General features: G+C 46.8%; 1 protein-coding gene across 3 annotated transcripts in view; it reads right to left on the reverse strand.

Annotated features, from left to right (window-relative positions):
- The window catches only part of LOC144691412 (cysteinyl leukotriene receptor 1-like), a 212,327-nt gene extending 189,582 nt beyond the window's left edge, over window positions 1-22,745 (reverse strand). For 2 of the 3 annotated variants that reach the window (XR_013579131.1, XM_078559475.1), the window contains exon 1: window positions 22,597-22,745. The gene's annotated coding sequence lies outside the window, so the exon portion shown is untranslated. Of the gene's footprint in view, window positions 1-2,883; window positions 3,492-22,596 lie in introns of those variants that run through there. The other variant, XR_013579132.1, reaches the window with a different exon arrangement.
- Between the last annotated feature and the right edge of the window lie 1,333 nt (window positions 22,746-24,078).

Genomic DNA, 24,078 nt, shown 5'->3' on the forward strand with positions numbered 1-24,078 from the left:
TCTTGGGAGCAGTAATGCTAAATGATTGAATCAGATGACAAGTCATGCTAATACCACAAATCAATCTGTGGAGCAGATTTTGGCAAAAGGAGTCGGATCAATAAGTATTTCAACAAAAAGGTTTGAACACCATATTAGGGACACAGTGATGGTACTGAATTATAGCAAGAAGAAATATGTATTCAAACACAAATATAAGGGACCATTTCTTACAACAGACCAGGCCTATTCTGCTGTGTAACTGGTCCAACTCACAGGGACAAAGGGTAAGAAAGTTGCCAAATGATATCACATTAAGCAGTTCAAATATATAAAAGAATAAATATTTTATTCAAATATAAAAAGAATAAATATTTTATTCAAATATAAAAAGAATAAATATTTTATTCAAATATATGAAAGAATAAATATTTTACTTATGTATCATGAAAACAACAAGCTATTGAGATAGAGCTATTATGTTGTGCGTGCATTCCCTGGGTATTTTTAGACCATGGTAGAAAATCCCCTTGCAGATTTCTCAACTAGTACATCAAGGAAGGGGAGAGAAATCTGCCAGGGGTTTCTCTACCATGGTCTACCGCAAGCCTATCTTCACTGGTCAATATACGCGTTGGGTTTCTTACAGTTCCACATGCTATAAGATTGGGTTTATCAGCAAACTTGTAAATAGGGCCTGAGCCATTTGCTCACCATGCAAGCTTGATGCTAAAATAGGGCACATCAAAGGCATCCTGTGGGATAATGGCTACCCTGATCAGATCAATTCGTGCTGTATATCACACAAACTCTTGCACGGGCCTAAGGCCGTCATTTTTGGTCCTGAAAAATGCCCAGTCGACCTCAGATTACCCTGGAAGAGCAAGGAATCTCAAAAATTTGAGCAACAGGTGAAGCTAGCTGTTTCACGCTGCTACTATGCAGCAGCAACATGAGTATTCACCATGAACAGGATGCTGCTGTCAAGGCAAAAAGATGTTCTGCCTATCACACAGATGAATAATGTGGTTTATGAATTTCAGTGACAGTATGATGTTAGGTACGAAGGCCGTACCACAGTTACCAAAGACTGGTGGATCGTATCAAACAGCATGTCCCAGCCTCTGTTCACAACGAGCAAGGTGTAGACCTTACCCAACCAGCCTATGCTTGGAAAAATACAATGTCCAATATTAGATGTGATTCTGTGATTGGACAATGTTTGCTAAATAATCCTCAGCACGCTAAGAATTACGCTGACAACCAATTTAAAATTGTCAGTCAGGCTCGTAGTGTGGCGCATTTGCATATACTGGAAGCTACATATATTAATACGCAGGGACCTGTTCTTTGCAGACATATACACCTTAAGCCTGTTTCAGATAAACAAAATAAGTGACAGCCATTTGCAGACTCATTGCTTGGGGCAATGCCTTGGCCAATGTGGGTCAAACTGCCTAGTTTAAATTTCAAACAATGCTTGGCAGTTAACTGTCAGTCACCATCCATTGGTACATTCTCCATGAAAGCACCTCTATCAATCAGAGTCCACTTGCCACCCAATCAGCACTCTCTTCTCATGCAGTATAAATTGTTGTTTTCCCCTTATATTGGTATTCTTGCAAAGTGTCTTGATGAGTGCAAGACAAAAAGCTTTGACATGTCTCCCCTTTCAGCAATACTTAAAAAGTTTAGTTTAGAGGATAAGTAACTGTGTTCATTGCAGCGGTCAAAACAATTTCTCTTCGAGGGCTCTTCTTGCAATTTTCTCCCAAGAGTTAGTTTTTGATTTTCGGCAGTTACTTTTTGGCTTTCAGGGACTCCTTTTTCATTTTCACTAACTCCTTTATTAGGTGACACAGTCACGTGGTTACATTACCTTCTGTATTTGTGTTGACACATGGGGTATTTGGACTCAAACAGAGCAGAATAAGAAGAGTTCATCAATATCCTCAATAATCATCATACCATCCCCCCCAATTAACTTAAAGCCACAACACACAAGGAAAGCATTAATTTTCTAGGCACCAATGTATTTATATTGGCACAAGTTGACAGGCATAAGTTAGCAACAAAGGTTTTTTTTCAAAATAACTGACTCACACTTCTACACATAAAAAGCCTTCACCCTAAACATGCCTTCTGTAGACAGCTGAGATCACAGCCAATGCATTATCATCGCACATGTACAAAGCTACAAGATTTATACCAGGCACTTACCACACTTTTTACTGCATTTCAGGTCTCAATCACAGATTTAAATTTAACAATTCTTGTAGCATTGATATTAATCTAGCATCAATTTGTTGTTTGTGGAACTTCTACCACACATTGTATGTGGAAATGTTTCCGAATTTCACCCCTGAAAGACCTGTTTCTAATTTTTAGATTATGCTCCCTAGTTCAAGAGTCCCCTAAATTAATTGATTATTTACCTCATTAAATGTCCATTATTACAACAGTGACTACACTTCCAAAGTATTTCATTGACTATAAAGTACTTTGGGATGTTCTAAAGTCATAAAAGCACCATAAAAATGCAAGTTGTTCATTACTGTTTGGGATCTTAGTATATACAACATGGTCTACCCATGTCAGCGGGAAAACATGCCAACATGTTTAACAACAGCACATAAGTGACGTGAACCTGGCAGGCTGCACTTTGCTCAGGACTTCAAGGCTTATTTCCCTACTTTGCTTCAGGCAGCACTCGCAGTCATCAGCGCCAGGCTTCACAGGCAGCACCACGTCACTTTTAGGGGGCTCACGGCAGGTCTCTACCTACCAGATCAGCCATATGTGAGTAGCGTTTCAATGGCTGCAGGGCAAGGTCTTGCTTGGGGAAGGGGGAGAAGTGGCCTCAGGCAAGGGAAGAGGCTGCAGGGCGAGAGCTGTACTGGGGAAGGAGGGTATCCCAGGGTGTGTGTGTGGGGGCACATGTTGATCTGTGCAAGTGGCCTCAAGTTGGTGAGGGCTAAGGAGACAGCCTTCAGAGGAGATGAAACCATATGGAGATGTGAGGGTGTGTGTGTGAGAGAGTGACTGGTGATGTCCCTTGAGCTGGCAGTGAGTGAGATGCCAGTGAATGTGTGATGGGTTTGAGTGTGTGAGTTTAGAGTAATGAGATAGTTGCCATACCCTGGCTGCAAGGATGAGATCATTCATCCTCTATCGGCATTGGATGGCCAACCTCTTCTGTGCAGCATTGGCACTGACCACCGCTGCTACCACCTGCCATGCTGCATTGGTGATGCTGCTGATGCTCCTGTGGCCAGGGCGGGGTAGAGTCCTCCAAGGCATCCAAATGGCATTCCAGTGACGTGTCATTAAACCTGGGGGCTGCAGTCTTTTTGCCTTTCGTGGACAACTTCCCCGCAGTAGTTGTGGGCTGGAAGCACTGAGATGTGCGCGCCCGGCTGGACTTTAAATATGGCGCCCGGCGTGATGAAGCAGCGAGGTGTTGGCATGGAAGGCGAATGACAGCCTACCCGCCATGGAAATGGTGTGTTTCCCTGGAATGCATAAGTAATGCAGCAGGTTTGGGATGATACAGCGTGAAAACCCACCATCACAGCCAACGGGTAAAATGTCATTTTACCTGCCCACTACCGCACTTAGTGCGAATCTGGGACGATTCCGCCCTTTGTCTTCAGTAATTCACAGTATGTGAAACAATTTGAGATGTGACAACATATAAATGCAAATCTTTCTTATGAAATAAAACTGTTCAGTGTTAAATTATCCAACTGGCATTGTCTTCATTTCAATAGCATCCACTACAATTTCTCCCCATGCAATAGCTCCTGAATATATGCATCTTTAAGTTAGAGACTCTGCATTCGTTTGCAAGGAATTCATTACCTCAGTGATTTCAGGTTTCCCTGGCTCCCAGTTAAGTGAGCACTCCTTTGTTGACAGGCTTAAAACAGTTCTCTCCACTTTTACACACTGTCTCTCCCTTCACAGCCCCCAGAACTCCACAGCCTCTCCCCCTACAGTCTCTCTCATCCCCTGCAGCCACTCTTCTTCTCTGCAGCTTCTCAGCCGTTCCATTTGGCAGCCTCTTCCTCACTGCCTTTCTCACCCACAGCCTTGCAGCTCCGCCCCCCCCCAGCCAACTACAGCCTCTCTTGCCCTGCCAGCCTCTGCCTCCCAGCTTCTCTCCCCCCCAAGAACTCTTCCTCACAGCCATCTCCAGCCCCAACCTTCAGCCTTTCTCCCCCTCGCAGCCTCCCCGTCACAGTGCCTTCCCCACCCCCGCACCCCACCCCCCCAGCCTCTTTCCCCCTGGCTGCCTTGCAGCCCCTACCCACTTACCCCCTCCCCAACCTTCCAATCTCTCCCTCGTAGGCCCTCCCGTCCGCGGTACCTATATTAACAAGTAATATCACAAGTTTTGTTTTCCTTCCAAATACCAAAATTGTGAACAAAGAACTTGCTGAAATTATTGGAAGCTATGTTGGTAAAATTTAAGATCTGCAGGCACATGAATTGAATGGTACTATTATGTTCCCAGTCTCAATTTCCTTTACATTCAGTGGAGCGGAAACACAGGTAGGTGATTAACTTTTTTTTTGCAAAAATATACTTTATTCATAAAATATCTTCAAGAACATTCCAAACCATTTCAAAATCACCATCACAAAACTTCAATCAGGTTCAACTTTTACAATGTGTATCACGAAATGCATCAATACAATAAATGAATATTACAATCATTTGCAGACATTCATTTTGAGCTGTACAGCCCGAGGGGCTCTAAACAGTTCCCAGTCCCTCGGTGCGCTGTGGCAGAAAGGTCTTAGACAGCGACCTTTCCTCATTGCGCCTTTGCGGCGGCTGCCCCAAGCTTTAGTGCGTCCCTCAGCACGTAGTCCTGGACTTTGGAATGTGCCAGTCCGCAACACTTGGTCGGGGACAACTCTTTGCACTGGAAGACCAACAAGTTTCGGGCAGACCAAAGAGCGTCTTTCACCGAGTTGATGATCCTCCAGCTGCAGTTGATGTTTGTCTTGGTGTGTGTCCCTGGGAACAGCCCGTAGAGCACAGAGTCCTGTGTCACAGAACTGCTCGGGATGAACCTCGACAGAAACCACTGCATCTCTCTCCAGTCCTTCTTTGCAAAGGCACAATCCACAAGGAGGTGAACAACGGTCTCTTCCCCACCACAGCCACCTCGAGGGCAACGTGCCGAGGGGGTGAGACTCCTGGCGTGTTGGAAGGATCTGACAGGGAGGGCCTTTCTCACCACCAGCCAAGTTACATCTTGGTGCTTGTTGGAAAGTTCTGGCGATGAGGCATTCTGCCAAATGACTTTGACAGTCTGCTCAGGGAACCATCCCACAGGATCCACCCTCTCCTTTTCCCTCAGGGCCTCTAAGACGTTACGTGCCGACCACTGCCTGATGGACTTGTGGTCAAAGGTGTTTCTCTGCATAAATTTTTCCACCAGGGACAGGTGGTACGGCACGGTCCAACTACTTGGAGCGTTCCGCGGCAGCGTGGCCAGACCCATCCTTCGCAACACCGGGGACAGGTAGAACCTCAGCATGTAGTGACACTTGGTGTTTGCGTACTGAGGGTCTACGCACCACTTGATGCAGCCGCACATAAAGGTGGCCATCAGTATGAGGGTGATGTTGGGCACGTTTTTTCCCCCTTTATCTAGAGGCTTGTACATCGCCTCCCTGCGGACACGATCCATTTTCGACCTCCAGATAAAGCGAAAGATGGCTCGGGTGATCGCCATCGCGCAGGAGTATGGAATGGGCCAGACCTGCGCCACGTACAGCAACAGCGAGAGTGCCTCACACCTGACGACCAGGTTCTTACCCGCAATGGAGAGGGAGCGTCGCTCCCACATGCCCAGTTTCCTTTTCATCATAGACTCTCGCTCCTTCCAGTTTCTAACGCATGCCCCGGTCCCTCCGAACCATATCCCCAGCACCTTCAGGCCGTCAGCCCTGATGGTGAAGGGGACAAAGGATCGGTCAGCCCAGTTCCCAAAGAACATGGCCTCGCTCTTCCCACGATTTACCTTGGCCCCCGAGGCCAGTTCAAACTGGTCGCAGATGTGGATCAGTCTGCGCACCGAAGCGGATCCGAGCAGAAGACGGCGACATCGTCCATGTACATGGAGGCTTTGACCTGAGTGCCTCCACTGCCTGGGATCGTCACTCCTCTTATGCCCGGATCCTTTCTGATGGACTCAGCAAAGGGTTCTATGCAACACACAAACAGGACAGGGGAGAGAGGGCATCCCTGCCTGACTCCAGATTTAATTGGAAAGCTTTCTGATTCCCACCCATTGATTGAGACTGCACTACTGATGTTAGTGTAGAGCAGTTGGATCCAATTGCGAATTCCATCCCCAAACCCCATTTTGGAGAGCACATCCCCCATGTAGGTGTGCGATATTCTGTCAAAGGCCTTCTCCTGATCCAAGCTGATGAGGCAGGTATCCACACCCCTGTCCTGTACATAGGCAATCGTATCCCTGAGCAGCGCGAGGCTGTCAGAGATCTTCCTGCCTGGCACAGTGCAGGTCTGGTCAGGGTGAATCACCAATTCCAGAGCGGATTTGACCCGATTAGCGATGACCTTGGACAGAATCTTATAGTCCACATTCAACAGTGAAATGGGTCGCCAATTTCTAATTTCCTCCCTTTCCCCCTTGTGCTTGTAGATGAGGGTGATAATGCCTTTCCTCATGGATTCTGACATACTGCCAGCCAGGAGCATACTCTCGTACACTTCTAGCAGGTCTGGGCCGATCCAGTCCCACGGAGCCGAACACAACTCCGCCGGCAAGCCGTCGCTTCCGGGAGTTTTACTCTTCTCGAAGGACTCAAGGGCCTTAGTCAGTTCGTCAGGAGTTAGCGGTTTGACCAGGTTCTCCCGCGTACTGTTGTCTAAGACCTCCGTGATAGAGGACAGGAAGGACTGGGAGGCCGTGCTGTCTGTGGGCTTCACGTCATACAATCCGGCATAAAAGGATTTGCTGATCCTCAAAATGTCGGACTGCGATGACTTTACTGAGCCGTCTTCTTCCTTCAGGCTGCTGATCACAGAGCTCTCTCTGTGTACCTTTTGGAAGAAGAAACGTGAGCACGTCTCATCCTGCTCCACGGAGCGGACTCTGGAACGGAAGATGATCTTGGAGGCCTCCGAGGCAAAGAGCGAGACTTGCTGGCCCTTCACCTCTTGGAGTTCCTCCTTGACATCGACCCCCATTGACTGCAGCCGGAGTAGATTCTGCATGTTTTTCTGGAGTCGGGAAATTTCCCTCTGTTCCTTTCTAGCTTTCTGGGTGCCTTTGAGGATGAAAAACCTCTTGATGTTTCCCTTGATCGCTTCCCACCAGTGTGTCAGGGACTCAAAGAGGGGTTTCACGGTTCTCCAACCTTAGTAATCCCTCTTGAGCTGCTCAATGTTCTCTGGGGTCAGCAGTTGCACGTTTAGCTTCCGTGCCCCCCTGCCCACCCTCTGGTCTTTCTCTAAGTGGCAGTCAGCCAGTAGGAGGCAGCGGTCAGAGAAGAATACGGGCTTGATGTTGGTGGATCTGACTGCGAATGCCCGGGACACAAACAGGAAGTCTATCCTGGAACGGATGGACCCGTCTGACCGTGACCAGGTGTATCTACGCTGCGCTCCGTCTGCAGGGTTGCTGAAGACGTCGTGCAGCTTGGCATCCTTTACTGTTTCCATCAGGGATCTGGACGTAGCGTCCAATCTGCTTTCGGCCCTGCCGGATCCTCCAGCCGCATCGATGATGCAGTTGAAGTCACCGCCCAGAATGCCCGGCCTGGAGGTCGCCAGCAGCAGTGGGAGCTGCTGAAAAACCTCCAGCCACTCGGCCCCTTGTGCCGGGGCGTACACATTAATTAACCGGAGTGGAGCATTCTTGTACATTACGTCTGCTACGAGGAGGCACCCGCCCACCACCTCCTTAACCTCGGAGACGGTGAAGTTGCCTCCCAGCAGCAGAATACCCAGGCCGGAGGAACAAGAGTCGTTTCCGCCCGACCAGATCAATGGCCCGTGGGACCCACCATCGTGACCATTGCCTGTAGGAGCTGAGGTGCGGTATCGCACACTCCTGCAGAAACAACAGGTCAGCTTTCACCTTGGCAAGGTAGTCCAAGGTCGCAACACATCGCGTAGTAGATTTAATGCTACGCACATTTATGGATACCATCTTTACACCCATTTTAAAGCATTTATTCTCTTACCAAACCTGTTGTCTATGACAGTCCCAGACCTTTGGTCTGCTCCTTCATACCCATAGTGTGCACAAACTGCCTCACTTTGGATGGGCTGAGGAAACTGTCCTGAACTACCCAACAGGTGACTGATCCACTATTGCTTACTTTACACCCTTGCTGCAGCTTGCTGTTGTAGCCAAGTTGACAATTGCATGAATACCCTTTCAATTTGTTGTAGATTATTAACAGGCTAATGTGTTGATTGCACATTCATCAATATCTGGAGATACAAGCTACCTCACTGCGCATACAATTTATTGTTTACAGGACTAACAGACCCTGTTGTAAATCAAAATTAATCTCTATCATCTCTACCCTATTCTAATGAGCTATTATCAAGTTCATTACTTTACTTTCAACCACTCCAGCAGCCTCTCCCTCTGAGCTCTTCCCCCGGCACTCTCTTCCACACAGCCTCTCCCTCACACCTCTCAATGCCCCCCGCCCCTGTCAGCCTCTCTCAGCACTGCTGCTCCAGTGCTCAGATTGATACCCCACCACTCACCTTCCCACTGCTTGCTGCTCCTCCAATCACAGGCAGTTTCCCTCCAGTGCCTGCTGCTGGTGTTTATGTTCTTTGAGTTTTGGGTGGTATTTTTTTTTTTGGTTTAAACCGTGAACCTTGTGGCTTCATTCTTTTAGTAAACACCTAGGATTTTGGGTTTCCAAAAAAAAAAAATTACTTGTCTCTACCGAGGTCACAATAGACTAGAATTATAAACAAAAACAGAAACAGAAATACCTGGAAAAACTCAGCAGGTCTGGCAGCATCGGCGGAGGAGAGCACAGTTGACGTTTCGAGTCCTCATGACGCTTCAACAGAACTAAGTAAAAATAGAAGAGGGGTGAAATATAAGCTGGTTTAAGGGGGGGTGGGGAGAAGGGGGGTGGGGGGTGGTGGGGGTGGTTGTAGGGACAAGCAAGCAGTGATAGGAGGAGATAACCAAAAGATGTCACAGACAAAAGAACAAAGAGGTGTTGAAGGTGGTGATATTATCTAAAAGAATGTGCTAATTAAGAATGGATAGCAGGACAAGCAAGGTACAGATAGCTCTAGTGGGGGTGGGGTGAAATAAGACTAAAAGGGCATAAAAGGTATAGATAAATGATCGGTGGAATACATTTAAAAATAATGGAAATAGCTGGGAAAAGAAAAATCTATATAAATTATTGGAAAAAACAAAAAGGAGTGGGAAGAAATGGAAAGGGGGTGGGGATGGAGGAGGGAGTTTAAGATCTAAAATTGTTGAATCAACAATCCATCCCCACCCCCTTTCCGTTTCTTCCCCCTCCTTTTTGTTTTTTCCAATAATTTATATAGATTTTTCTTTTCCCAGCTATTTCCATTATTTTTAAATGTATTCCACCGATCATTTATCTATACCTTTTATGCCCTTTTAGTCTTATTTCACCCCACCCCCACTAGAGCTATCTGTACCTTGCTTGTCTTGCCATCGATTCTTAATTAGCACATTCCTTAGATAATATCACCACCTTCAACACCTCTTTGTTCTTTTGTCTGTGACATCTTTTGGTTATCTCCTCCTATCACTGCTTGCTTGTCCCTACAATCACCACCCCCCCGCCTCCACCCCACCACCCCCCCTTAAACCGGCTTATATTTCACCCCTCCCCTATTTTTACTTAGTTCTGTTGAAGGGTCGTGAGGACTCGAAACGTCAACTGTGCTCTTCTCCGCCGATGCTGCCAGACCTGCTGAGTTTTTCCAGGTATTTCTGTTTCTGTTTTTGTTTTGGATTTCCAGCATCCGCAGTTTTTTGTTTTTATTTTTAGACTAGAATTATACTTTTGCGGTATGGTATTTGCGACGCTTGAGAAGGAAGTTTGGAGCAAGCTACACAATTCAAAAATAATTTGTATTAGGGGGTCAGAGAGGGCTGACAAGGCAGGGACTATAAAAGGTTAACTTTTATACTACTGGTTGCTAACTGCTGATTCTTGCCACATCATGTTTGTTTTGCAGAAGTTTGGTCTTGCAAAAGCCTGTGTGTGTATTTCCTGGAGCTGTTTTGTGTGTTTGCATTAATGGTAAATTCCATCACCCTTTAGCTCATAGTTTCATTGAGGTCTACAGCATGGAAAAAGACCCTTTGGCCCATCGAGTCTGCACCGGTCAAACAAGTTCCTAATTATTCTAATCCCATTTTCCAGCAAACTGCTGATTCTTGCCACATCGTATGTTTTTGCAAAGCTTTGTTTTGTATAAGTTTGGTCTTGCAAAAGCTTTATCCCAATACATCAGATAATATCAGATCTCGTTACTATTGACTACATCCCAATGTACCAAACAACATTGGACTTTTTACGTGTTAACTACATGCCAACTGAAGAGATCCAAACCACCATGTGGTTTATAGACTGTTAGGCAGCCTGGGCTGAGGTCAGGTAATATTAAATTAAAGTGCAGAAGGAAGGAACTGGGAGGGTCACGGAAGTGGTGGGGGGGTGGGGTGGGGTGGGGGGACGGAAAGAACCAGTCTGACTGGCAGGGCACAAGCCCTCATGGAAAAAGGTGATAAGGGAAGGGAAGCAAGGGAAAGATGCAGAGATAGCAGACCCAGAAGGAGAGACAGCAATTTGCCTGTTCATTCATGTTTAACTTATGTTGATTCTGGGTTTTATAGTATAGGTGGTTACCCCAAGATAGTATCTAGTGTTTGCTTTGTTTGACTCTTGTATAGTGAAAGTTCTGGAGTTTTAAACCCTGGAATCTTGTGGCTTCATTCTGTCAATGAATAGCTAGGATTTCAGATTTTATCTTCTTTTAAAAAGCCACTGGTCTCAACACAAGTTACCCTTGAGAAGGTGGTGCTGGGACCTTCTTTCTGAACTGTTGCAATGTGTAGTGGAGATACTCCCACGGTGCTGCTGAATAGGGAGTTCCAGGATTTTCACTCATTTTACGGGGTCTTCATCAGGACATATAGAGGGGTCTGGAGTTTCCAGCCACAATCGTCTGATCGAAATTATCCAACTGCAAGTTAACGGGCAGAATTTTCTGGCTAGCGGGGAGGGGTGGGGGGTGGGGGGTGTGGCGGGAGCAGATGCAGGCGGGCGCAGACCTGATCGCCGCCTGCGATTGGGTCCACGCTGCCATTTTAAGGCCCGCCCAGTGTGAATCGCAGCTCCCGAGGACAGCGGGAGTGGGCGGGCGGGCGGTGGGACTGCAATGACCACCGGGTCCAATGGCGACCCGGCCGCCTGTTTTAAAAAGCTGCTGCAGCTTTTCAAAGGCTGTGAATCACGGCCAGTGGAAGGGCTCCCCAGAGCGCTGCTGGTGAGCAGGCCAGGCAGGAGGGTAGGGCAGGGGGGCACTGCGCCCCATGTTTCTCTGATGATTGTCTTGCTGCCCTCCTTTCAGCATCAGCGGAGCAGGGCCAGGAGGAGGAGTAGCAGAGGCCCCCTCTCACACCTGAGGGCCCTGAAGTCTCACCAGCATCACACCATCTCTGCGAGACAGGCACCAGCGCAGACACTAGCACCTCGGTGGGAATTAGAACATCGGCTAGTGTCCCGGGGCACAGCGGTGAGGGCACTTCACAGTCGCTGGAGGAGCTGGCAGAGACAGAGAGTGCCCATGGCATCAGCAGTTGGAGGACTGCAGTGGACCAGGTACATGCTCAGTCAGTGCCTGATGATGTGCCTCTGGGGTCGTCCATGGCACAGCAAGCGCAGGAAATGCGGCCGGGTGTGCGGGAGCATCTGGGGGAGATCCATGAGGCTATGCTTGGCTTGGTGTCCGTGGTGGAGGAGTCTACGCGGACGATCGCTGAAGCAACGAGCCACATATCCGTGCGCCATGCGTCTTCCATGGTAAGAGTGGCGACTCTTGTGGAGAGGCTCCTCCAGGGGACCCATCAAGGCTCTGACCAGCAAGCCCTCACATCGGCATTGACCTCAGCTGGTCAGTGCCAGTGTAGGAGATTGTCTGGGCACCAAGTTTCCCAGCTCGGTGCCCATCCATCCACAGTGAGCAGGGAGGTCCAGGATGACCTCACGTCGGCGCAGTAGCTGCCTGTCGTCTCTGCGGCCTCCTCTCTGGGCGCTCTGGATGAGGGCAGCAACTCCTCTGCCCCTCTGCCAGTGACCATTATATCTGGTGGGGTGGCGATGACTGGGGAGATGCCAGCTGTGGAACTGGCAGCTCCTCTCAGGCGGGGCCAGCACAGGCTCCACGGGCCAGAGGACGACCGCCAAGGTCATCAAGGCCAACAGGGCAGCAGAGTCAGCAGGCTGTCTCAGATACCACTCTCAGCGAGGGGTCAGCACCAAGACATAGCACCCGAAAACATAAACACAAGGCACCTTAGGCAGGCCACAGGCTTATCACTGGTGCTTTTGTGTTGGCCCGCAATGAGGTTTTTATGAGTTGGTGTGATTTTTAACACCTTTTTCATTTTGTTTCATTAAGTTTCTTTGGTTGTAATATTAAATTCAGACATGTCACCGTGGCTGAGATTGCCTCTTTTCTTCTGCAGGTGGATGGTTTCCAATAATGTAATGAGTGTTTTGTGGGACATTCAGCTTTATGAACAATGACCTTAGATAATGTTCCTAACCAGGCAGATTTTGCACTTAGGTCTTGACTATGGAGCCTACAGCCCAGGCTTGTGCTGGAGGTCCGTCTGTGGTGTGCTAGCTGAAGGTTCATTGGATTAAAGCCTCCCGGGTGTCCCTGCCTCCCTGGAGTATGCCCAGGTCAGCATCTACCCCCTCAGCATTTCCCTGTGCGTGCTGATCCTCGGACTCACTGCTGGACTCATCGTGTGCAGCCGCATCCACTGCGTCTACGTCTTCATCGTCCACAGCGTCTCCCCTTTCCGGTGCAGATTGTGGAGAGCGCAGCATGCTACCACTATCAGCGACACATGACCTGGGGGGTACTGGAGTGCGTCCCCTGAACGGTCCAGGCATTGGAAACACATTTTGAGAAGACCAATGGTTTTCTCCACCACAGCCCTTGTGGTGCCATGACTCCTATTATATCTCTGCTCAGCTTCTGTTCTTAGATGGCAAAGAGGCATCATGAGCCACCTTCTGAGGGGATAGCCCTTGTCACCCAGCAGCCACCCATCCAGCCAGGCTGGAGCACTGAAGAGCCCCGACACCTGGGAGTGTCTGAGGATATAGACGTCATGGGAGCTGCCTGGGTACCTTGCACAGAATCTGCATCCTGTGGTCACACACTATCTGCACGTTCATGGAGTGGAAGCCCTTCCTGTAGACAAAGACACTGGGCTCACCCACTGGCGCCTTGATGGCCACATGTGTGCAGTCTATAGCACCCTGGACACGGGGTGAAGCCAGCAATGGCCGCGAAGCCTCTGACTCACTGTGTCTGGCTGGCCTGGTCCCAACGGAAGTGAATGAAGGTCAATGCACATCTGAACAGAGCGTCTGTAACCTGCTTGACACAAGTGTGGACAGCTGATTGAGAGACACCGCAAAGATCACCCACCGAGCCCTGGAAGGAGCCAGAGGCAAAGAAATTGAAGGCAGCTGTGATCTTTAGAGCCACTGGCTCACAGTTCACAGAGATCTCAGGCCCAATCATCTGACAGATATAGTTGGCTGTCTCACTTGACAGTCAAGCCTCCTTCGGCACTGCACCTCAGACATATTGAGGTAGCTGCTTCGCCGCCTGTAAACCCTGGCAGCAGGATAGTGGCATCTTCTGCGGTCCCTTCCACCTTGGACTACCTCTTGGCCCTGCACCCCTTGTGCCTGCGCCTGACCTCCCAAAGGTGGCTCCCCTGGAGGCTGAATGTGCACTCCTGGCCTGCTCCCCCCTCTAGCCCTCCCTTCCTCCTCAGAGGAGGTGCCTCCAGTGGAGAGCTCAGCTCCCATTCCCAGGCTAAGGGAAGACTTCCTGAAAAATGCAGGCCCAAAAAAGGTTCCTCACTGCAGAGTGCTTACCAGAAGGTTGAGAGTCCAGACCAAGCAGCTGGTATGCGTTTTGAAGTATTGCAGATACACAGGCAAGTATCAGTAACTTTGAAACATCAATATTTGACAGAGACACTCGAGATCCCACTGAGCCCTCTTATCCTGCCTGTGGATGAGGTTTATACAAATATGTCCTACCCGCCTGTCCATTGTGTCCGTGTGCCGACCCAAAGATTGGACGGGCGTTGAAAAGTCGCTGTTGATTGGCACCACAAGGGCCTTAAGTGGCCGGTTAATTAACGGCGGGCGCGCATCGCAGATCATCGCTCACCTGCCCACCGAAATATCGCGATGGCGCGCAGTGACATTGGGACGCTCGGCCGACATCACCGCGCCTCATTTAACCCGCGTGAGTGCAGGGCCCACCCCCACACGCCAACGGGGAAACTCTGCCCAATGAGTTTTGCTTTGTTTGATTTCAACAAATGGAGCTTCCTATTTTATAATTTTCAGCATGAAAATCAATAGGTTTTTAAGTTTTCAGGGGATATGGATCAAAAGGCAGGTCAATGGAGTGTAAATGGACTTAACATTGAGTTCAACAACTTCAAACCATGAACTCTCTCCTCTATCCTCACCCCTTTTTTATCCTTTATTTCAAAATTCATTTTTATTTTTTATCCACTTATTTTTATTTTTATTCATTTTTATTTTCATTCATTTATTCGTTGTTTTATCCCCCTTTTTTTATTCCTCACTTCTTATCCCATTTTCGATCCCTTTTTCCCCCCACCACCAGCCCCACCAGGGCTATCTGTCACTTGTTCATGTTGTTCTTTCCAGAGTGCTTACCCTGGTCCTGCTATTATCACATTCTGCTTTCTTACCTTAATGCCACCATCAGCACCTCCTTTAGCTGTAACCACTACTATTAACACTCCCTCAAGCCCCTCAAGCAGCTGCATTTCTAAAATTGCAAGGGTTACAGTTTCTGTGCAGGCAAACAGGCATAAATGAGTAAAAGGATTATTTGTAAGCAAATCAACCCATGATAATCTTACAGCTTCAATTGCAACAACAGAAAATCACTTGTTTGGCAGCTGTCAGTGAAACAAATCCAAAGGGGCCTTAACATTGAAAAGTACTTAGAGTTGAGCTTAATTACGGTTATTTGCTTTATTCTGAGTTTGTATTTTCAAATACAACTTGGGGCCAGAAATGTTTGGTTACATAAATAATAATTTCAAAACATAAGTGTACGAAAGCATTGAGGGGGGGTGATCCTGGTGCCACACTGACTGCCAGGCTTTATAGGTCCCTCCCAGAAGCAGAGAATGGTCACAGTATAGAAGCCCATTCAGCCAGCTGTGCCGGCCTTCTGTAGGAGTAACTCAGCTCGTCCCACTTCTTCTCCACCTTTCCCCGTAGCCCTGCAAATTTTCTCTCTTCAGGGTAGAATTACAAAAGTTGTCGATGATACAAAACTTGGAGGAGTGCCAAACATTGAGGATGATATGAATCGACTGCAACATAACATAGATAGGCTAGCAGAACAGGCAGGCATATGGCAGATGAAGTTTAATATAGGGAAGTGTGAGGTGATGCATTTTGGCAGAAGGGATAGGGAGAGGCAATATAGACTTAATGGCATGCTTCTGAAGAGTGTACAGGAACAGAGGGACCTGAGAGTGCATGTGCATCGATCTTTGAAGGTAGCTGGATAAATGAAGACAGTGGTTAGGAAAGCATATCTGATCTTAGGATTCATGAATAGAGGCATTGAGTACAAGAGCATGGGAGTTGTGCTAAACCTATATAAAGCTCTGGTTAGGCCCCAACTGGAGTATTGCATCCAGTTCTGGCCACTACTTTTTAGGAAGGATGTAAGGGTTATTGAGACAGTGCAGAAGACATTTACCAGGATGGTTCCAAATATGAGAGATTTTAGTTACAGGGTTAGGTTGGAAAAGCTGGGGTTGTTTTCCTTGGAGCAAGGGGGGGGATTCAGGGGAGATTTGATAGAAATGTATAAGATTATGACAGGCTTGGATAATGCAGACAAGGACAAATTGTTCCCATTAGCTGGTAGTACAAGGACTAAGAGACACAGTTTTAAGATTTTGGGCAAGAAATGCAGGGGGAATGCGAGGAAGATTTTTTATTTTACACACACCAAGTGGCAATGACCTGAACTCACTGTCCATGAGGGCGGTGGAAGCGGAAACAATCAATGATTTCAAAAAGAAATTTGGTGGGCACTTGATGGAAATAAACCTGCAGGGATACCAGGATCCAGTGGGGTTATGGGACTGACCGGATTGCTCCACAGAAAGCAGCCTTATCCAATTAAGTTCTGAAAGCCACAACTGAATCTGCCACCACCACACTCTGAGGCAGTGCACTCCAGCTCCTAAACAATCATTGCATAAAAACATTTCTCCTCACGTCACCTCTGGTTCGTTTGCCAATCACCTTAAATTGCTGCCCTGTCATTCTCGACCTTTCCACCTATCGGGACAGCTTCTTACAATCTACATTTTCCAGACTCCTCAGGATTTGAACAGCTCTATCAAATCTCCTCTCAAACTTCTCTTCACGAAGGAGAACAGCCCCAGCTTTGTCAATCTATCCACGTAACTGAAATCTCACTTCCTTGGATCCATTCTTGTACGTCTTTACTGCACCCTCAGCAATGCACTCACAACCTTCCCAAAATGTGGTACCCGGAACTGGACGCGATAATCCAGCTGAAGCTGAACCAGTGTTTTATACAAGTTTAACATAACTTCCTTGCTTTTGTATTTTATGCCTTTACAAAGCCCAGGATCCCATTTTAACTGGATTTTAAGGATCCCATCCTTATTAACTGCTTGCTCAACCTGGCCTGACATCTTCAAAAATTTGTGCACATATACCCCCAAGTCCCTCTGCTTCTGCACCCCCCTTTAGAATTGCAGCCTTTTTAATATATTGCCTTTCCTTATCCCAGCAGGCTATGTTCTCTTGAACAAAAACAGAATTACCTGGAAAAACTCAGCAGGTCTGGCAGCATTGGCGGAGAAGAAAAGAGTTGACGTTTCGAGTCCTCATGACCCTTCAGCAGAACTGAGTGAAGTTAGGAGAGGGTTGACATATAAGCTGGTTTAAGGTGGTGGGTGGGGCGGGTGGGGAGAGAGAGAAGTTGGTGGGGTGGGGTGGTTGTAGGGACAAGCAAGCAGTGATAGGAGCAGATAATCAAAAGATGTTACAGACAAAGGAACAGAGAGGTGTTAAAGGTGGTGATATTATCTAAGAGAATGTGCTAATTAAGAATGGATGGCAGGACACTCAAGGTACAGCTCTAGTGGGGATGGGGTGGAAAGACTGATTTAAAAATAATGGAAATAGGTGGGAAAAGAAAAATCTATATAAATTATTGGAAAAAACAAAATGGAGGGGGAAGAAATGGAAATGGGGGTGGGGATGGGGGAGGGAGTTTAAGATCTAAAGTTGTTGAATTCAATATTCAGCCCGGAAGGCTGTAAAGTGCCTAGTCGGAAGATGAGGTGCTGTTCCTCCAGTTTGTGTTGAGCTTCACTGGAACAATGCAGCAAGCCAAGGACAGACATGTGGGCAAGAAAGCAGGGTGGAGTGTTAAAATGGCAAGCGACAGGGAGGTTTGGGTCTTTCTTGCGGACAGACCGCAGGTGTTCTGTTTTTGTTTTGGATTTCCAGCATCCGCAGTAGTTTTTTGTTTTCATCTCTATGTTCTCTTGAAGTCTATCAAAATCCTCCTCACAGTTTACAATACTTCCAAGTTTTGTGTAATCTGCAAGTTTTGACATGATGCCCTGCACACCCAGGACTACGCCATTAATATATCTCAAGAAAAGTACTGGTTCCAATACTGACCCCTGGCAAACCCCACTATATACTTTCCTCTAGTCCGAAAAACAACCATTCACCTTTACTCTCTGTTCCCAATCAATCAGCAAAGTCTGTAGCCATGTTGCCACTTTCCCTTTTGTTCCATGGGCAGAATCTTTGAGTTGGCGAGCAGGGGAATGCTCGCGTGTGTCCCGACATCACCGCGTGTCATTCTGACCCTCAGTTTAGTGGGCGCGCAGCGGAATCAGCTGTGCACCTGCCGAACTGTCAAAGGCCTATTAAGGCCATTTAAAAACTAACTAAAGTAATTAATTGAGCTAAAAGCAAAAAACTGCGGATGCTGGAAATCCAAAACAAAAATAAAAATACCTGGAAAAACTCAGCAGGTCTGGCAGCATCTGTGGAGAGGAACATAGTTAATGTTTCAAGTCCGAATGACCCTTCAACAGAACTAAGTAAAAATAGAAGAGAGGTGAAATATAAGCTGGTTTAAGGTGGGGTGGGACAGGTAGAGCTGGATAGAGGGCCAGTGATAGGTGGAGATAACCAAAAGATGTCACAGACAAAATGACAAAGAGGTGTTGATGGTGGTGATATTATCTAAGGAATGTGCTAATAGGTGACATTAAGGGTAGAAAGTAGGACAAGCAAGGTACAGATAGCCCTAGTGGGGGTGGGGTGGGGGGAAGGGATCGAAAAAGGCTGAAAGGTAGAGATAATACAATGGATGGAAATACATTTAAAAATAATGGAAATTGGTGGGAAAAGAAAAACCTATATAAATTATTGGAAAAAAGGGGGCTCGGAAAGGGGGTGGGGATGGAGAAGAGAGTTCATGATCTAAAATTGTTCAACTCAATATTCAGTCCGGAAGTCTGTAAAGTGCCAAGTCGGAAGATAAGGTGCTGTTCCTCCAGTTTGCGTTGAGCTTCACTGGAACAACGCAGCAAGCCAAGGACGGACGTGTGGGCATGAGAGCAGGGTGGAATGTTGAAATGGCAAGCGACAGGGAGGTCTGGGTAATGCTTGCGGACAGACCGAAGGTGTTCCACAAAGCGGTCACCCGGTCTGTGTTTGGTCTCTCCAATGTAGAGGAAACCGCATTGGGAGCAGCGAATGCAGTAGAATAAATTGAGGGAAGTGCAAGTGAAATGCTGCTTCACTTGAAATGAGTGTTTGGGCCCTTGGACGGTGAGGAGAGAGGAAGTAAAGGGGCAGATGTTGCACCTTCTGCATCTTCCCTTCACCCACCCTGGCGGCATTCCGCAGGGATCGTTCCCTCCAGGACACCCTGGTCCACTCCTCCATCACCCCCTACACCTCAACCCCCTCCCACAGCACCTTCCCATGCAACCGCGGAAGGTGCAACACCTGCCCCTTTACTTCCTCTCTCCTCACCGTCCAAGGGCCAAAACACTCCTTTCAAGTGAAGCCGCATTTCACTTGCACTTCCCTCAATTTAGTCTACTGCATTCACTGCTCCCAATGCGGTTTCCTCTACATTGGAAAGACCAAACACAGACTGGGCGACCGTTTCCATCAGCTATTAAAAATTAAATTAAAGTTTTAACATTTCATTAATAACATGTCCCTGCTCATGTGACAGAGTCACATGGGGGGGACATGTTTTAGCATTTCCAAATTCTTTCTTCTTTATTTTTCGAATCTTCACTTCCCGGAGGCAGTTCTGTGTGTCAGGGAGCTTTTCCTGTGTGCACCCGCCTGCATGCATGCTCGCCCTCTTCCCTCCAACACACAGGCAGCGCTGCAGCGCGTGTTTCACGCTGGGTGGGCCTTAATTGACCCACCAGCGTGAAATCACGGGCCCTGATTGCGGCAGCGGTCAGGCTTCCCAACCGCTTCCGCTCGCCCCCGCCACCTCACCCTGGCCATAATTTTCCCTTAAGAAATCTATGCTGGCTTCCCTTAATTAACTTGCATTTGTCCATGTGACTATATATTTTGACACAGAGTATTATTTCACTTCCCCCACCACCAACGTTAAACTGAATGGCCTGTAGTTGCTGGGCTTATCTTTACGTCCTTTTTTTGAACAAGGGTGTAATATTTGCAATAATGCAGACCTCTGTGACCACCCCTGAGTCTAAAGAAGACTGAAAAATTATGGCCAGTGCCTCTGCAATTTCCCCTCTCACTTCCCTCAATATCCTTGGACACATCTCATCCGGTCCCGATGCCTTACCAACTTTAAGTACAGACAACCTATCCAATACTTCCTCCTTTTCACTTTTAAACCCAGATAGAGTCTGAATTACCTCATCTTTTACCCTGGACTGGGGAGCATCTTCTTACTTGGTAAAGGCAGAGGCAAAGTATTTATTTAGTACCTCAGCTATGCTCTCTGCCTCCATTTGTAAACCATCTTTTTGTCCCTAATAGACCCTAATCCCTTTACCACCCATTTACTAAAACTTTGAGATTCCCTTTTATCTTAGTTACCAGTCTCATTTCATTCTCCCTCTTTTCTTCTCTTATTTGCTTCTTCACTTCTCTTCTGACCCTTCTGTATTCAGCTTGGTTCTCAATTGTATTTTATACCTGACACCTGTCATAAGCACATTTTTTTTTCTTTATCTTAATTTTTATCTCCTTTGTCATCCAGGGAGCTATGGATTTGTTTACCCTATCTTTCCCTTTCGGGGGAATATAACTTGACTGTGCCCGAATCATCTTTTCTTTGAAGGTAGCCCATTCACTAGCTACTGTTTCCCCCGCTGGCCTTTGGATCCAATTTATTCAGCCCAGATCCATTCTTACCTCATTGAATTTGGCTTTCACTCAGTTAATTATTCTTACTCTTGACTGTTCTTTGTCCTTTTCTATAGTCAGCCTAAAACATGTGATACAATGATCACTGTTTCCTAAATGTTTGCCCGCTGACACTTGATCCACCTGGCCCACCTCATTTCCAAGAGCCAGGCTTAGCAGTCCCACCTTCCTCATTGGGATTACCCTTTATGTTAGCTGCCAGTATCTTCTCATACTCTCTATTTGCTACTTTTATTTCTTTATCCACTTTACCTCTGAACTTTCTATCTTCAGCCGATTCTCACTTGTATTATCAAACTGAGATCTGTACACTTACCCTTTTTCTACTTCAGCTTATTCTCTATCTCTTTTTTCATTCAGTGAGCTGTAACTTTGTTTGTTCTACCTTTCCCCCTTGTGGGAATGTACCTTGACTGGACCCAAACTATCTCTTCTTTAAAGGTTATTACAGTTTTGCCTACCAACATTTATTTCAATTTACCTGGGTCAGGTTCATTCTCGCCCCACTGAAATTGGCCCTCCCCCAATTATGCATTTACTCTGGGTTGTTTCTTGTCATTTTCATAGCTAACCTGAGCCTTATGATACAAAGATCACTGTCTCCCAAATGTTCCATTAGTGACACATGATCCACTTTTCTTACCTCATTCCCCAGAACCAGATCCAGCAATGCCCCCTTCCTCATTGGACTAGAAACTAGTGTAGAAAATTCTCCTGACACACCTTAAGGAAGTCTCCCCCCTCTCTGCCCTTTATGCTATTACTATCCCAGTATCAATTAGAGTAACTGAAGTCTTCCATTATAACTACTCTGTAGTTTTTGCTCTTCTCTATAATTTCCTTACAAGTTTGTTCCTCTACATCTTTCCAGCTAGTTGGTGGTCTATAGAATACATCCAGTATTGCAATTGCTTCTTAGCTCTAACCAAATACATTCTGTGCTCCCCTCTAGGACATTATCCCGGATCAATACTGCCGCTCCTCCCCTTTCTTTCTTTCCCTAACTTTCCTGAACACTTTGTATCCAGGACAGTACCAAGTCTTGCCCTTTTTTGAGCCAGGTCTCTATTATCCCCACAATATCATATTCTCATGAGGCTACATATGCCTGCAGCTTACAACTTTACTTACCACACTCTATGTGTTCACATACATGTGAAGAAAACCCAATTTAGACCTTAATAAATCCCATTTTACTCTGACTCCATCTTATTATTCTTTCTATCGTCATGCCAGTGGTCACGGCTGTTCACCCTGCAACAGTGGTGGCTGATCTCCCACTCCTGGTGGGGTATGTAAGGAACTGTATATGGGTTCATGGTGGAGTAGGGAGGAAGTAACATATCATTCTCATCCCCCTATAGTTTTCCCCTATTCTTCCTGAATACAGTGTAACCAGGAATGTTCAGTTCCCATTCCTGTTCTTGTTTGAGCCAGATTCTTGTTATTGCCACAATAACATCAGCCTCTGTGGCAACTTGTGCCTTCAGCTCACCAACCTCATTTGTCATATCCGTGAATTGACCGACATGCATTTCAATCCCCCAGGTCTATTTAGCATTGCTCTCCTGTCTGGATGGCTCTTTAGTGAAAACTCAAACTGGAGAGAAAGTTTCAAGAGAAAAGATACCCAGCCTGTCAACCCTTTCCTGATACGTATACCTTTAAAGCTTTAAAACAAATTAGCTTTGTATTCATTGAGCCTGCGGTCTTTAAAAATTAGCAAGCCCAAACTTTGATATTTGACAAATTTTCTCCACTGAGCAAAAGGAAGGAGATACAACCTTACCTCTCCAAAAACACCTTCAAACTGCACTGTGCAATATGGCTTTGAATCTCGGTGAAGTGGCACAGCTGAAATAAGGGCAGATCAGTTAAAATTTGCTGTAGAAATTACTTCACCAGCTGCTTCTGACTCATTCCACAGTTAGGGACTGAATTCTCACAATAGAGGTTAACTTATGTAACCCAGCCTTCCTTTTATGAACACTTTAGACTTGTGTGCTGCAGATCAGCTGTGGAAATCTCTTGCTTATTTTGCACAATTGCCAGCAATGAAATTCAACAGTCAGAACGGCCATCTTCAGTTCTGTAAGTGATTGAACGGAAAAATGGAAACCTTGGAGGATCCCGCGCAAAGGTTCGGTCTGTGGCCCTTACATTATGCAAGATAAATGATGCTGAATAAACCCAACTCAATCCCAGGACAATTTGCGCAGGTATGATCGGAAGGCTTAAATTGCAATTGCAAGAAGAATTAATTGCAATTGGTAACATCGGGCAGAATTTTTCGCTCGGTGGGTGGGCAGCCGCCTGACACGCTCGAGCGTGAAACGAGGTGCGTTGATGTCAGCCGAGTGTGCCAATGTCAACAGGCAGTCGCACAATCGTTCGGTCGACGGGTGACGCGGGAATCAGCCGACAATTAAAAGGCCTGTTAGGGCCATCAAATTATCAATTAAGTTCAATTTTTCGCTGCCCGTCCAACCTCACGGTTGGCGGCCGGGTGAAAAGGCCAAGCGGCCTTTGCATATTTTTGGAAACCTCATCCACGGTGAGGATTCCAAAAGCAAATTAAAATAAAATAAAAGCTTAAAAATGTAATTAATAACATGTCCCTGCTCAAGTGACGGAGTGACATGAGGGAACGTGTTTTATTACATTTTTATTTTCTTCATTTTCTTTTTTAAAAACGCTTCATCTCCGGGTCAGCTCCGTGCCTCAGGGAGATTTTCAAGTGCTCACTCGCGCGTATGCGTGAAGTTCCTGATTGCCCCACTCACCCTCCTCCACCCCACCCCACCCCCCGGCACAGGCCGCTGCTCACGTTTCACGTTGATGGGGCCTTCATTGGCCCGCCAACGTGAAATCACGGTCCGGTCCCGATTGCGGGTGGCTGTCGGCTTCCCTGCCTCCCCTGCCCACCTCCGCCAAGCCCACCCGCCAGGGGCAAAATTCTGCCCATAAAAATACTTCACAAAATGATATGCGATATGGAGCCAATATGGCACAATGATATGTCAGAAATTATCTTTTGGTGCTTAAACAGCAACGAGGCCTGGTTTAATATCTATTTAATATTGGAATTGGGTTCACAGTTCGTAAAAACTAAACTTTGTTTTCTCCGTCTCACCTCAGTTATAAGGAACTGTGTTAAGATGTATAATAGGATTAGGTGAGGAACTACATTCAAGTTTATAATGGATTAGGTGAAGAAATACATTCGGGTTTATAGTGGGTTAGATGAAAAACTATGTTGGGGTATATAGTG

This window comes from Cetorhinus maximus, chromosome 16 (genome assembly GCF_964194155.1).
Source record: "Cetorhinus maximus chromosome 16, sCetMax3.hap1.1, whole genome shotgun sequence".
In the NCBI taxonomy this organism is placed as follows: domain Eukaryota; kingdom Metazoa; phylum Chordata; class Chondrichthyes; order Lamniformes; family Cetorhinidae; genus Cetorhinus; species Cetorhinus maximus.